General features: G+C 50.9%; 1 pseudogene; it reads left to right on the top strand.

The window, feature by feature from the left end:
- LOC121288400 overlaps nt 1–14,464 on the top strand; it is a 64,456-nt pseudogene extending 49,992 nt beyond the window's left edge.
- The last annotated feature ends 1,007 nt before the right edge of the window (nt 14,465–15,471 follow it).

Genomic DNA, 15,471 nt, shown 5'->3' with positions numbered 1-15,471 from the left:
TCAGCAGCAACAACAGCAACAGCATCAGCAAGAGCAGCAGCAGCAACAACTGCAGCAACAGTAACAACAACAGTAGCAACAGCAGGAGCTGCAGCAGCAACAAGAGCCAAAGGAACAGCAACAGCAGTAGCATCAGCAACAGCAGCCAAAGGAACAGCAACAGCAGCAGCATCAGCAACAGCAGCAACAGCATTAGCAGCAACAGCAGGAGCAGCGGCAGCAACAACAGCAGTAACAGGAATATCAGCATTATCAGCTACAACAACTGCAGCAGCAGCAAAACAGCAACAACAGTAGCAGCAACATGAGCAACAGCAGCAAGAGCAACAGCAGCAGCAGCACCAACTGCAGCAGCAGCAACAGCAACAGCAACAGCAATAGCCGCTACAGAGGAAGGTACAACAACCGGAAAAACAGCTTTAGCAACACCACCAGCAACACTAACCGCAACAGTAGCAACAGCAGTATCAACAGCAAGAGAAGAAAAATCAGCAGCAACAACAACAGCAACAGCTGCCACAACAGCAGCACCAGCAGCAACAGCAGCAACAGCAGCAGCAGAAACACCAGCAAACCAGCCACAGCAGCAACATCAAAAGCAACAGCAATAACAGCTGCAGCAACAGCAACAGCAACAGCAACATCAAAAGGAGCAACATGAACAGCAGCAGCAGGAACAGCAACAGCAGCAACAGAAACACCAGCAGCAACTGCAGCTGCTTCAGCAGCAACAACAGCAGCAAGAGCAGCAAATGCAACAGCAACACCAGCAACATCAGCAGCAACAACAGCAACAGCATCAGCACAAACAGCAGCAGCAACAACAATAACAGCAGCAGTAGCAAAAGCAGCAGCTGCTTCAGCAACAACAGCCAAAGGATCAGCAACAGCAGTAGCATCAGCAACAGCAGCCAAAGGAACAGCAACAGCAGCAGCATCAGCAACAGCAGCAACAGCATTAGCAGCAACAGCAGGAGCAGCGTCAGCAAGAACAGCAGTAACAGGAATATCAGCAGCAACAGCTGCAACAGCTTTACAAGCAGCAGGAGGAGCAGCGGCAGCAACAGCATCAGTAAAAGGATCATCAGCAAAAGCAGCAGCCCAACACCAGCAGAAACAGCAGCAACAACAACTGCAGCAGCAGCAGCAACAGCAACACCAGCAGCAACTGCAGCTGCTTAAGCAGCAACAACAGCAGCAAGAGCAGCAAATGCAACAGCAACACCAGCAGCATCAGCTGCAGCAACATAAGCAGCCATAGCAACAACAGCAACAGCAATAGCAGCAAAAGGAACAGCAAACACAGCCGCAGCAGCAACAGCAACAGCAACAGCATAAGCAGCAACATCAGGAGCAGCGGCAGCAACAACAGCAGTAACAGGAATATCAGCAATATCAGCTACAACAACTGCAGCAGCAGCAAAACAGCAACAACAGTAGCAGCAACATGAGCAACAGCAGCAACAGCAACAGCAGCAGCAGCACCAATTGCAGTAGCAGCAACAGCAACAGCGATAGCCGCTACAGAAGAAGGTACAGCAGCAGCAAAAACAGCTTTAGCAACACCACCAGCAACACAAACAGCAACAGTAGCAGCAGCAGCATCAACAGCAAGAGCAGAAAAATCAGCAGCAACAACATTAGCAACAGCTGCCACAACAGCAGCAACAGCAGCAACGGGAGCAGAAAGAACAGCAACAGCAAAAGCAGCAACAGCAGCAGCAGAAACACCAGAAAACCGGCCACAGCAGCAACATCAACAGCAGCAGCAATAACAGCTGCAGCCACAGCAACAGCAACAGCAACATCAAAAGGAGCTACACGAACAGCAGCAGCAGGAACAGCAACAGCAGCAGCAGCGACATCAGCAGCAGCAACAGCAACAGCACAGGAGCAGCAGTGGCGGCAAGAACTTCAGTAATAGGATCATCAGCAACAGCAACAGACGCAACAGCAGCAGAAACAACAACTGCAGCTGCAGCTGCAAAAGCAACAGCAGCAGTCGCAACAGCAGCAGCAGCAAAAAGAACTGAAGCAGCATCAACAGCAACACCAGCAACAACTGCACCTGCTTCAGCAGCAACAACAGCAGCAATAGCAGCAAACGCAACAGCAACACCAGCAACATCAGCAGCAACAACAGCAACAGCTTCAGCAAGAACAGAAGCAGCAACAACAATAACAGCAGCAGTAGCAACAGCAGGAGCTGCAGCAGCAACAAGAGCCAAAGGAACAGCAACAGCAGTAGCATCAGCAACAGCAGCCAAAGGAACAGCAACAGCAGTATCATCAGCAACAGCAGCAACAGCATTAGCAGCAACAGCAGGAGCATCGTAAGCAAGAACAGCAGTAACAGGAATATCAGCAACAGCAGCAGGAGCAACAGCTTTACCAGCAACAGGAGGAGAAGCGGCAGCAGCAACATCAGGAATAGGATCATCATCAGCAGCAGCAGCAACAACAACTGCAGCAGCTGCAGCAACAGCAACATCAGCAGCAGCTGCAGCTGCTTCAGCAGCAACAACAGCAGCAAGAGCAGCAAATGCAACAGCAAAACCAGCAACATCAGCAGCAGCAACATCGGCAGCCATAGCAATAACAGCAACAGCAGGAACAACAGCAACAGGAGCAGCAAAAACATCAAGAGCAACAGCAGCAACAGCAACAGCAGCAAAAGGAACAGCAACCGCAGCCGCAGCAGCAACAGCAGCAGCAACAGCATCAGCAGCAACAGCAACAGCATTACCAGCAAGAACAGGTGCAGCAGCAGCAACAACAGCAGTAACAGGAATATCAGCAACAACAGCAATAGCAACAACAACAACTGCAGCAGCAGCAAAAACAGCAGCAGCAACAGCAGCAGCAACCGTACCAGCAGCAACAGCAGCAGCAGCAGCAAATGCAAAAGCAACACCAGCAACATCATCAGCAGTAACAACAACAGCAGCAGGAAAATCAGCAAAAGCAACAGGGGCACCAACAGCAGGAGCTGCAGCAGCAACAACAGCCAAAGCAACAGCAACAGCAGTAGCATCAGCAACAGCAGACAAAGGAACAGCAACAGCAGCAGCAGCAGCAACAGCAGCAACAGCATTAGCAGCAACAGCAGGAGCAGCGTCAGCAATAACAGCAGTAACAGGAATATCAGCAGCAACAGCTGCAACAGCTTTACAAGCAGCAGGAGGAGCAGCGGCAGCAACAGCATCAGTAAAAGGATCATCAGCAAAAGCAGCAGCCCAACACCAGCAGAAACAGCAGCAACAACAACTGCAGCAGCAGCAACAGCAACACCAGCAGCAACTGCAGCTGCTTAAGCAGCAACAACAGCAGCAAGAGCAGCAAATGCAAAAGCAACACCAGCAGCATCAGCTGCAGCAACATAAGCAGCCATAGCAACAACAGCAACAGCAACAGCAGCAAAAGGAACAGCAAACACAGCCGCAGCAGCAACAGCAACAGCAACAGCATAATCAGCAACATCAGGAGCAGCGGCAGCAACAACAGCAGTAACAGGAATATCAGCAATATCAGCGACAACAACTATAGCAGCAGCAAAACAGCAACAACAGCAGCAGCAACATGAGCAACAGCAGCAACAGCAACAGCAGCAGCAGCACCAATTGCAGTAGCAGCAACAGCAACAGCGATAGCCGCTACAGAAGAAGGTACAGCAACAGCAAAAACAGCTTTAGCATCACCACCAGCAACACTAACAGCAACAGTAGCAACAGCAGCATCAACAGTAAGAGCAGAAAAATCAGCAGCAACAACAATAGCAACAGCTGCCACAACAGCAGCAACAGCAGCAACGGGAGCAGCAAGAACAGCAACAGCAACAGCAGCAGCAGAAACACCAGCAAACCGGCCACAGCAGCAACATCAACAGCAGCAGCAATAACAGCTGCAGCCACAGCAACAGCAACAGCAACATCAAAAGGAGCTACATGAACAGCAGCAGCAGGAACAGCAACAGCAGCAGCAGCGACATCAGCAGCAGCAACAGCAACAGCACAGGAGCAGCAGTGGCGGCAAGAACTTCAGTAATAGGATCATCAGCAACAGCAACAGCCGCAACATCAGCAGAAACAACAACTGCAGCTGCAGCTGCAACAGCAACAGCAGCAGTCGCAACAGCAGCAGCAGCAAAAACAACTGAAGCAGCAACAGCAGCAACACCAGCAACAACTGCACCTGCTTCAGCAGCAACAACAGCAGCAATAGCAGCAAACGCAACAGCAACAGCATCAGCAAGAACAGCAGCAGCAACAACAATAACAGCAGCAGTAGCAACAGCAGGAGCTGCAGCAGTAACAATAGCCAAAGGAATAGCAACAGCAGTAGCATCAGCAACAGCAGCCAAAGGAACAGCAACAGCAGTATCATCAGCAACAGCAGCAACAGCATTAGCAGCAACAGCAGGAGCAGCGTAAGGAAGAACAGCAGTAACAGGAATTTCAGCAACAGCAGCAGGAGCAACAGCTTTACCAGCAACAGGAGGAGAAGCGGCAGCAGCAACATCAGGAATAGGATCATCATCAGCAGCAGCAGCAACAACAACTGCAGCAGCTGCAGCAACAGCAACATCAGCAGCAGCTGCAGCTGCTTCAGCAGCAACAACAGCAGCAAGAGCAGCAAATGCAACAGCAAAACCAGCAACATCAGCAGCAGCAACATCGGCAGCCATAGCAATAACAGCAACAGCAGGAACAACAGCAACAGGAGCAGCAAAAACATCAAGAGCAACAGCAGCAACAGCAACAGCAGCAAAAGGAACAGCAACCGCAGCCGCAGCAGCAACAGCAGCAGCAACAGCATCAGCAGCAACAGCAACAACATTACCAGCAACAGCAGGAGCAGCAGCTGCAACAACAGCAGTAACAGGAATATCAGCAACAACAGCAATAGCAACAACAACAACTGCAGCAGCAGCAAAAACAGCAGCAGCAACAGCAGCAGCAACCGTACCAGCAGCAACAGCAGCAGCAGCAGCAAATGCAAAAGCAACACCAGCAACATCATCATCAGTAACAACAACAGCAGCAGGAAAATCAGCAAAAGCAACAAGAGCACCAACAGCAGAAGCTGCAGCAGCAACAACAGCAAGAGCAGCATAATAAGCAGCAGCAGCAAGAGCATCAGCCACCGCAACAGCAGCAGCAGCAACAGCATCAGCAACAGCAGCTTCAAAAGCTGCAACATGAACAGCAGCAACAGCAGCACAGGATCAGCCACAGGAATAGCAACAGCCGCAGCAACAGCAGCAGCAAAAGCAACAGTTGCAAAATCCTCAGCAACAGCTGCAAGAACAGCAAAGGCAACAGCAACAGCAGCAACAGCAACAGCAGCAGCCAGAGCAACTGCAGGAACAGCAGCAGCAGAAACAAAAGCAAACATGCCGCAGCAGCAACAACAGCAGGATCAGCAACAGCAGCAGCAACAGCAGCAGCAACAGCGGCAGCAAAAGCAACAGTAGCAAAATCATCAGCAACAGCAGCAGGAAGAGCAGCAACAGCAGCAGCAGCAACAGCAAAAGCAACAGCAGAAGCAGCAACAACAACAGCAGCCATAGCCACAGCACCAACAACAGCACCAGAAACACCAGCAAACCTGCCGCAGCAGCAACATCAACAACAGCAGCAACAGCAACAGTGGCAACAGCAGCAGCAACAGCAGCAGCAATAACAGCTGCAGCAACAGCAACAGCAGCAACATGAACAGCAGCAGCAGGAACAGCAACAGCAGCAGCAGCAACAGGAACAGTAGCAACAGCAGGAGCAGTGGCAGCAACAGCAGCAACATCAGCAACAGCAGCAACAGAAACAGCAGTAGCAGCAACAGTAGCAACAGCAGCTGCAAAAACAGCAGCAGCAGCAACAGCAACAGGATCAGCCACAGCAACAGGTTCAGCAGCAGCAGCAAAAGCAGCAGCAACAGCAGGAGCAACATCAACAGTGGCAACTGCAGCAGCAACAGCAGCAGCAGCAACATCAGCAGCAGCAGCTGCAATAGCAACAGTAGCAGCCACAACTGGAGCAGCAGCAACAGCAACACCAGCAGCAACTGCAGCACCTTCAGCATTAACAACAGCAGCATGAGCAGCAAAATCAACAGCAACACTAGCAAAATCAGCAGCAGCAACCGCAACAGCATCAGCAAGAACAGCAGTCACAGGAATATCAGCTACAGCAGCAGTGGCAGCAGATTTACAAGCAGCAGGTGGAGCAGTGGCAGCAACAGCGTCCGTAATATGATCATCAGCAACAGCAACAGCCCAACACCAGGAGAAACAGCAGCAACAACAACTGCAGCAGCTGCAGCAACAGCAAAACCAGCACCAACTGCAGCTGCTTCAGCAGCAACAACAGCAGCAAGATAAGCAAATGCAGCAGCAACACCAGCAACATCAGCAGCAGCAACAGCGGCAGCCATAGCAACAACAACAACAGCAGCAACAAAAGCAACAGTTGCAAAATCCTCAGCAACAGCAGCAGGAACAGCAGCAACAATAGCAGCAGCAGCAAGTGCAACAGCAACATCAGCAGCAGCAACAGCAACAGCAAAAGCAGCAGCCACAACTGCAGCAGCAGGTACAACAATTGTAGCAGCAGCAGCAACAGCAACACGAGCAGCAACTGCAGCACCTTCAGCAGTAACAACAGCAGCAGGAGCAGCAAAATCAACAGCAACACCAGCAGAATCAGCAGCAGCAATAGCAACGGCATCAGCAAGAACAGAAGCAGCAATAACAGCAGCAACAGTAAAAGCAACAGTAGCAACAGCAGGAGCTGCAGCAGCAACAAAAGTCAAAGGAACAGCAAAGCAGTAGCATCAGCAACAGCAGCCAAAGGTACAGCAACAGCAGTAGCATCAGCAACAGCAGCAGCAGCAACCGCTTTACCAGCAACAGCAGGAGAAGCGTCAGCAAGAACAGCAGTAACAGGAATATCAGCAGCAGCAGAGGCAGCAACAGCATCAATAATAGGATCATTAGCAACAGCAGCAGCCCAACACCAGCAGAAACAGCAGCAACAACAACTGCAGCAGCAGCACAACAGCAAAACCACGAGCAACTGCAGCTGCTTCAGCAGCAACAACAGCAGCAAGAGCAGCAAATGCAACAGCAACACCAGCAGCATCAGTTGCAGCAACATAAGCAGCCATAGCAACAACAGCAACAGCAGAAGCAGCATCAGCAACCGGAACAGCAAAAATAGCAATAACAACAGCAGCAAATGCAACAGCAGCAAAAGGAACAGCAACTGCAGCCGCAGCAGCAACAACAACAGCAAGAGCAAAACCAGCAACATCAGGAGCAGCGGCAGCAACAACAGCAGTAACAGAAATATTAGCAATATCAGCTACAACTGCAGCAGCAGCAAAAACAGCAACAACAGCAGCAGCAACATGAGCAACAGCAGCAAAAACAGCAGCAGCAGCAACAGCAACAGTGATAGCCGCTACAGAAGCAGGTACAGCAACAGCAAAAACAGCTTTAGCTACACCACCAGCAACACTAACAGCAACAGTAGCAACAGCAGCATTAACAGCAAGAGCAGAAAAATCAGCAGCAACAACAACAGCAACAGCTATAGCAACAGCAGCAACAGCAGCAGCTGAAACACCAGCAAACCGACCGCAGCACCAACATCAACAGCAGCAGCAATAACAGCTGCAGCAACAGCAACAGCAACAGCAGCAACAGCAACATCAACAGGAGCAAGATGAACAGCAGCAGCAGGAACTGCAACAGCAGCAGCAGCGACATCAGCAGCAGCAACAGCAACAGTACAGGAGCAGCAGTGGCAGCAAGAACTTCAGTAATAGGATCATCAGCATAAGCAACAGCCGCAACCGCAGCAGAAACAACAACTGCAGCTGCAGCTGCAATAGCAACAGCAGCAGCCGCAACAGCAGCAGCAGCAAAAACAACTGCAGCAGCAGCAGCAAAAGCAAGACCAGCAGCAACTGCAGCTGCTTCAGCAGCACAACAGCAGCAAGAGCAGCAAATGCAACAGCAACACCAGCAACATCAGCAGCAACAACAGCAACAGCATCAGCAAAAACAGCAGCAGCAACAACAATAACTGCAGCAGTAGCAAAAGCAGCAGCTGCTTCAGCAACAACAGCCAAAGGATCAGCAATAGCAGTAGCATCAGCAACAGCAGCCAAAGGAACAGCAACGGCCGTAGCATCAGCAACAGCAGCAACAGCATTAGCAGCAACAGCAGGAGCAGCGTAAGCAAGAACAGCAGTAACAGGAATATCAGCAACAGCAGCAGCAGCAACAGCTTAACCCGCAACAGGAGGAGAAGCGGCAGCAGCAACGTCAGTAATAGGAACATCATCATCAGCAGCAGCAACAGCAACTGCAGCAGCTGCAGCAACAGCACACCAGCAGCAACTGCAGCTGCTTCAGCAGGAACAACAGCAGCAAGAGCGGCAGCAAAAGCAACAGTAGCAAAACCTTCAGCAACAGCAGCAGGAAGAGCAGCAACAACAGCAGCAGCAGCAACAGCAAAAGCAACAGCAGCAGCAGCAACAAAAACAGCAGCCGTAGCCACAGCACCAACAACAGCAGCAGAAACACCAACAAACCTGCTGCAGCAGCAACATCAACAACAGCAGCAGCAGCAACAGTGGCAACAGCAGCAGCAACAGCAGCAGCAATAACAGCTGCAGCAACAGCAACAGCAGCAACATGAACAGCAGCAGCAGGAACAGCAACAACAGGAGCAGCATCAGGAATGGTAGCAACAGCAGGAGCAGTGGCAGCAACAGCAGCAACATCAGCAACAGCAGCAACAGAAACAGCAGTAGCAGCAACAGTAGCAACAGCAGCTGCAACAACAGCAGCAACAGCAGCAACAGGATCAGCGACAGCAACAGGAAAAGCAGCAGCAGCAAAAGCAGCAGCAACAGCAGGAGCAACATCAACAGTAGCAACTGCAGCAGCAACAGCAGCACCAGCAACATCAGCAGCAGCAACAGCAATAGCAACAGCAGCAGCCACAACTGCAGAAGCAGCAAAAATAACTGCAGCAGCAGCAACAGCAACACCAGCAGCAACTGCAGCACCTTCAGCATTAACAACAGCAGCATGAGCAGCAAAATCAACAGCAACACTAGCAAAATTAGCAGCAGCAACACCAACAGCATCAGCAAGAGCAGCAGTCACAGGAATATCAGCTACAGCAGCAGTGGCAGCAGCTTTACCAGCAGCAGGTGGAGCAGCGGCAGCAACAGCGTCAGTAATAGGATGATCAGCAACAGCAACAGCCCAACACTAGGAGAAACAGCAGCAACAACAACTGCAGCAGCTGCAGCAACAGCAAAACCAGCACCAACTGCAGCTGCTTCAGCAGCAACAACAGGAGCAAGAGCAGCAAATGGAGCAGCAACACCAGCAACATCAGCAGCAGCAACAGCGGCAGCCATAGCAACAACAGCAACAGCAGCAACAGCAGCAACAAAAGCAGCAACAGGATAAGCAACTGCAACAGCAACAGCAGCAGCAACAGCAGCAGCAAAAGCAACAGTTGCAAAATCCTCAGCAACAGCAGCAGGAACAGCAGCAACAATAGCAGCAGCAGCAACTGCAACAGCAACATCAGCAGCAGCAACAGCAACAGCAAAAGCAGCAGCCACAACTGCAGCAGCAGGTAAAACAACTGTAGCAGCAGCAGCAACAGCAACACAAGCAGCAACTGCAGCACCTTCAGCAGTAACAACAGCAGCAGGAGCAGCAAAATCAACAGCAACACCAGCAGAATCAGGAGCAGCAACAGCAACAGCATCAGCAAGAACAGCAGCAGCAACAACAGCAGCAACAGTAAAAGCAACAGTAGCAACAGCAGGAGCTGCAGCAGCAACAACAGCCAATGGAACAGCAACAGCAGTAGCATCAGCAACAGCAGCCAAAGGTACAGCAACAGCAGTAGCATCAGCAACAGCAGCAGCAGCAACCGCTTTAACAGCAACAGCAGGAGAAGCGTCAGCAAGAACAGCAGTAACACGAATATCAGCAGCAGCAGGAACAGCATCAATAATAGGATCATTAGCAACAGCAGCAGCCCAACACCAGCAGAAACAGCAGCAACAACAACTGCAGCAGCAGCACAACAGCAAAACCACGAGCAACTGCAGCTGCTTAAGCAGCAACAACAGCAGCAAGAGCAGCAAATGCAACAGCAACACCAGCAGCATCAGCTGCAGCAACATAAGCAGCCATAGCAACAACAGCAACAGCAGAAGCAACATCAGCAACAGGAACAGCAAAAACAGCAATAGCAACAGCAGCAAAAGGAACAGCAACCGCAGCTGCAGCAGCAACAGCAACAGCAAGAGCATAACCAGCAACATCAGGAGCAGCGGCAGCAACAGCAGCAGTAACAGGAATATTAGCAATATCAGCTACAACTGCAGCAGCAGCAAAAACAGCAACAACAGCAGCAGCAACATGAGCAACAGCAGCAAAAACAGCAGCAGCAGCAACAGCAACAGTGATAGCCACTATAGAAGCAGGTACAGCAACAGCAAAAACAGCTTTAGCTACACCACCAGCAACACTAACAGCAAGAGTAGCAACAGCAGCATTAACAGCAAGAGCAGAAAAATCAGCAGCAACAACAACAGCAACAGCTGCCAGAACAGCACCAACAGCAGCAGCAGCAGCAGCAACAGGAACAGCAAGAACAGCAACACCAATAGCAACAGCAGCAACAGCAGCAGCAGAAACACCAGCAAACCGACCACAGCACCAACATCAACAGCAGCAGCAATAACAGCTGCAGCAACAGCAGCAACAACAACATCAACAGGAGCAACATGAACTGCAGCAACAGGAACTGCAACAGCAACAGCGACATCAGCAGCAGCAAAAACAACAGTACAGGAGCAGCACTGGCAGCAAGAACTTCAGTAATAGGATCATCAGCATAAGCAACAGCTGCAACAGCAGCAGAAACAACAACTGCAGCTGCAGCTGCAATAGCAACAGCAGCAGCTGCAACAGCAACAGCAGCAAAAACAACTGCAGCAGCAGCAGCAAAAGCAAGACCAGCAGCAACTGCAGCTGCTTCAGCAGCAACAACAGCAGCAAGAGCAGCAAATGCAACAGCAACACCAGCAACATCAGCAGCAGCAACAGCAACAGCATCAGCAAAAACAGCAGCAGCAACAACAATAACAGCAGCAGTAGCAAAAGCAGCAGCTGCTTCAGCAACAACAGCCAAAGGATCAGCAACAGCAGTAGCATCAGCAACAGCAGCCAAAGGAACAGCAACAGCCGTAGCATCAGCAACAGCAGCAACAGCATTAGCAGCAACCGCAGGAGCAGCGTAAGCAAGAACAGCAGTAACAGGAATATCAGCAACAGCAGCAGCAGCAACAGCTTAACCAGCAACAGGAGGATTAGCGGCAGAGCAACATCAATAATAGGATCATCATCATCAGCAGCAGCAACAACAACTGCAGCAGCTGCAGCAACAGCACACCAGCAGCAACTGCGGCTGCTTCAGCAGGAACAACAGCAGCAAGAGCAGCAAATGCAACAGCAACACCAGTAACATCAGCAGCAGCAACAACTACAGCCGCAGGAAAAAGAGCAAAAGCAACAACAGCAGCAACAGCAGGAGCTGCAGCAGAAACAACATCAAGAGAAGCATAATAAGCAGCAACAGCAACAGCAGCAGCAACAGCAACAGCAGCAACAGCAGCAGCAACAGCAACAGCAGCAGCAACAGCAACAGCAGCAACAGCAGCAGCAACAGCAGCAGCAACAGCAGCAGCAAATGCTGCAACAGGAACAGCAACAAGAGCAGGAACAGCAGCAGCAAGAGCATCAGCAGCAACAGCAACAGCATTACCAGCATCAGCAGGAGCAGCAGCAGCTACAAAAGCAGTAACAGGAATATCAGCAACAGCAGCAATAGCAGCAGCAAAATCATCAGCAGCAACAGCAGCAGCAACATTACCAACAGCAACAGCAGCAGCAGCAGTAAAAGCAAAAGCAACACCAGCAACATCAGCAGCAGCAACAACAACAGCAGCAGGAAAAGGAGCAAAAGCAACAACAGCAGCAACAGTAGGAGCTGCAGCAGAAACAACAGCAAGAGAAGCATAATAAGCAGCAACAGCAACAGCAGCAGCAACAGCAACAGCAGCAACAGCAGCAGCAACAGCAGCAACAACAACAGCAGCAGGAAAAGGAGCAAAAGCAACAACAGCAGCAACAGTAGGAGCTGCAGCAGAAACAACAGCAAGAGAAGCATAATAAGCAGCAACAGCAACAGCAGCAGCAACAGCAACAGCAACAGCAGCAACAGCAGCAGCAACAGCAGCAGCAACAGCAGCAGCAAAAGCTGCAACAGGAACAGCAACAAGAGCAGCAACAGCAGCAACAGGATCAGCAACAGCAGCAGCAAATGCAGCAGCAACAGCAGCAGCAAAAGCAACATTTGCAAAATCCTCAGCAACAGCAGCAGCAACAACTGCAACAGCAACAGCAGCAGCAATAGCAGCAACAACAGCAGCAGAAACACGAGCAAACATGCCGCAGCAGCAAATTCAACAGGATCAGCAACAGCAACAGCAGCAGCAACAACAGCAGCAAAAGCAACAGTAGCAAAATCATCAGCAACAGCAGCAGGAAGAGCAGCAACAAGAGCAGCAACAGCAACAGCAACAGCAACAGCAGCAGCAACAGCAACAGGATCAGCTGCAACAGGAACAGCAACAACAGAAGCAACAGCAGCAATAGGCTCAGCACAGCAACAGCCGCACCAGCAGCAGAAACAAGAACTGCAGCTGCAGCTGCAACAGCAACAGCAGCAGTCGCAACAGCAGCAGCAGCAAAAACAACTGCAGCAGCAACAACAGCAGCAATATCAGTAACAGCAACATCAACAGGAGCAACATGAACAGCAGCAGCAGGAACAGCAACAACAGCAGCAGCGACAAAAGCAGCAGCAACAGCAACAGCCCAGGAGGAGCAGTGGCAGCAAGAACCTCAGTAATAGGATCATCAGCAACAGCAGCAGACACAACAGCAGCAGCAGCAAAAACAACTGCAGCAGCCGCAACAGCAACAGCATCAGCAAGAGCAGCAGCAACAACAACAGCAGCAACAGTAACAGCAACAGTAGCAACAGCAGGAGCTGCAGCAGCAACAAGAGCCAAAGGGACAGCAACAGCAGTAGCATCAGCTACAGCAGCCAAAGGAACAGCAACAGCAGTAGCATCAGCAACAGCAGCAACGGCATTAGCAGCAACAGCAGGAGCAGCGTCAGCAAGAACAGCAGTAACAGGAATATCAGCAACAGCAGCAGCAGCAACAGCTTAACCAGCAACAGGAGGAGTAGTGGCAGCAGCAACATCAGTAATCGCATCATCATCATCAGCAGCAGCAACAACAACTGCAGCAGCTGCAGCAACAGCACACCAGCAGCAACATCAGCAGCAGCAACATCAGCAGCCATAGCAACAACAGCAACAGCAGCAACAGCAGCAAAAGGAACAGCAACCGCAGCCGCAGCAGCAGCAACAGCAGCAGCAACAGCATCAGCAGCAACAGCAACAGCATTACCAGCAACAGCAGGAGCAGCAGCAGCAACAAAAGCAGTAACAGGAATATCAGCAACAGCAGCAATAGCAGCTACATCAGCTGCCTCAGCAGCAAAAACATCAGCAGCAACAGCAGCAGCAACCGTACCAACAGCAACAGCAGCAGCAGCAGTAAAAGCAAAAGCAACACCAGCAACATCAGCAGCAGCAACAACAACAGCAGCAGGAAAATCAGCAAAAGCAACAAGAGCAGCAACAGCAGGAGCTGCAGCAGCAACAACAGCAAGAGAAGCATAACAAGGAGCAGAAACAGCAGCAACAGCAGCAGCAACAGCAACAGGATCAGCTGCAACAGGAACAGCAACAACAGCAGCCACAGGCTCAGCAACAGCAACAGCCGCAACAGCAGCTGAAACAACAACTGCAGCTGCAGCTGCAACAGCAACAGCAGCAGTCGCAACAGCAGCAGCAGCAAAAACAACTGCAGCAGCTGCAGCAACAGCAACTTCAGCAGCAGCTGCAGCTGCTTCAGCAGCAACAACAGCAGCAAGAGCAGCAAATGCAACAGCAAAACCAGCAACATCAGCAGCAGCAACATCGGCAGCCATAGCAATAACAGCAACAGCAGGAACAACAGCAACAGGAGCAGCAAAAACATCAAGAGCAACAGCAGCAACAGCAACAGCAGCAAAAGGAACAGCAACCGCAGCCGCAGCAGCAACAGCAGCAGCAACAGCATCAGCAGCAACAGCAACAGCATTACCAGCAACAGCAGGAGCAGCAGCAGCAACAACAGCAGTAACAGGAATATCAGCAACAACAGCAATAGCAACAACAACAACTGCAGCAGCAGCAAAAACAGCAGCAGCAACAGCAGCAGCAACCGTACCAGCAGCAACAGCAGCAGCAACATCAGCAGCAGCAACAGCAATAGCAACAGCAGCAGCCACAACTGGAGCAGCAGCAACAGCAACACCAGCAGCAACTGCAGCACCTTCAGCATTAACAACAGCAGCATGAGCAGCAAAATCAACAGCAACACTAGCAAAATCAGCAGCAGCAACAGCAACAGCATCAGCAAGAACAGCAGTCACAGGAATATCAGCTACAGCAGCAGTGGCAGCAGATTTACCAGCAGCAGGTGGAGCAGTGGCAGCAACAGCGTCCGTAATATGATCATCAGCAACAGCAACAGCCCAACACCAGGAGAAACTGCAGCAACAACAACTGCAGCAGCTGCAGCAACAGCAAAACCAGCACCAACTGCAGCTGCTTCAGCAGCAACAACAGCAGCAAGAGCAGCAAATGGAGCATTAGCACCAGCAACATCAGCAGCAGCAACAGCGGCAGCCATAGCAACAACAGCAACAGCAGCAACAGCAGCAACAAAAGCAGCAACAGGATCAGCAACTGCAACAGCAACAGCAGCAGCAACAGCAGCAGCAAAAGCAACAGTTGCAAAATCCTCAGCAACAGCAGCAGGAACAGCAGCAACAATAGCAGCAGCAGCAACTGCAACAGCAACATCAGCAGCAGCAACAGCAACAGCAAAAGCAGCAGCCACAACTGCAGCAGCAGGTAAAACAACTGTAGCAGCAGCAGCAACAGCAACACGAGCAGCAACTGCAGCACCTTCAGCAGTAACAACAGCAGCAGGAGCAGCAAAATCAACAGCAACACCAGCAGAATCAGGAGCAGCAACAGCAACAGCATCAGCAAGAACAGCAGCAGCAACAACAGCAGCAACAGTAAAAGCAACAGTATCAACAGCATGAGCTGCAGCAGCAACAACAGCCAAAGGAACAGCAACAGCAGTAGCATCAGCAACAGCAGCCAAAGGTACAGCAACAGCAGTAGCATCAGCAACAGCAGCAGCAGCAACCGCTTTAACAGCAACAGCAGGAGAAGCGT

Source organism: Carcharodon carcharias, chromosome 15 (genome assembly GCF_017639515.1).
Source record: "Carcharodon carcharias isolate sCarCar2 chromosome 15, sCarCar2.pri, whole genome shotgun sequence".
In the NCBI taxonomy this organism is placed as follows: domain Eukaryota; kingdom Metazoa; phylum Chordata; class Chondrichthyes; order Lamniformes; family Lamnidae; genus Carcharodon; species Carcharodon carcharias.
Note: the sequence above shows the minus strand (reverse complement) of the source record. Positions and strands in the feature narration are given on the sequence as shown.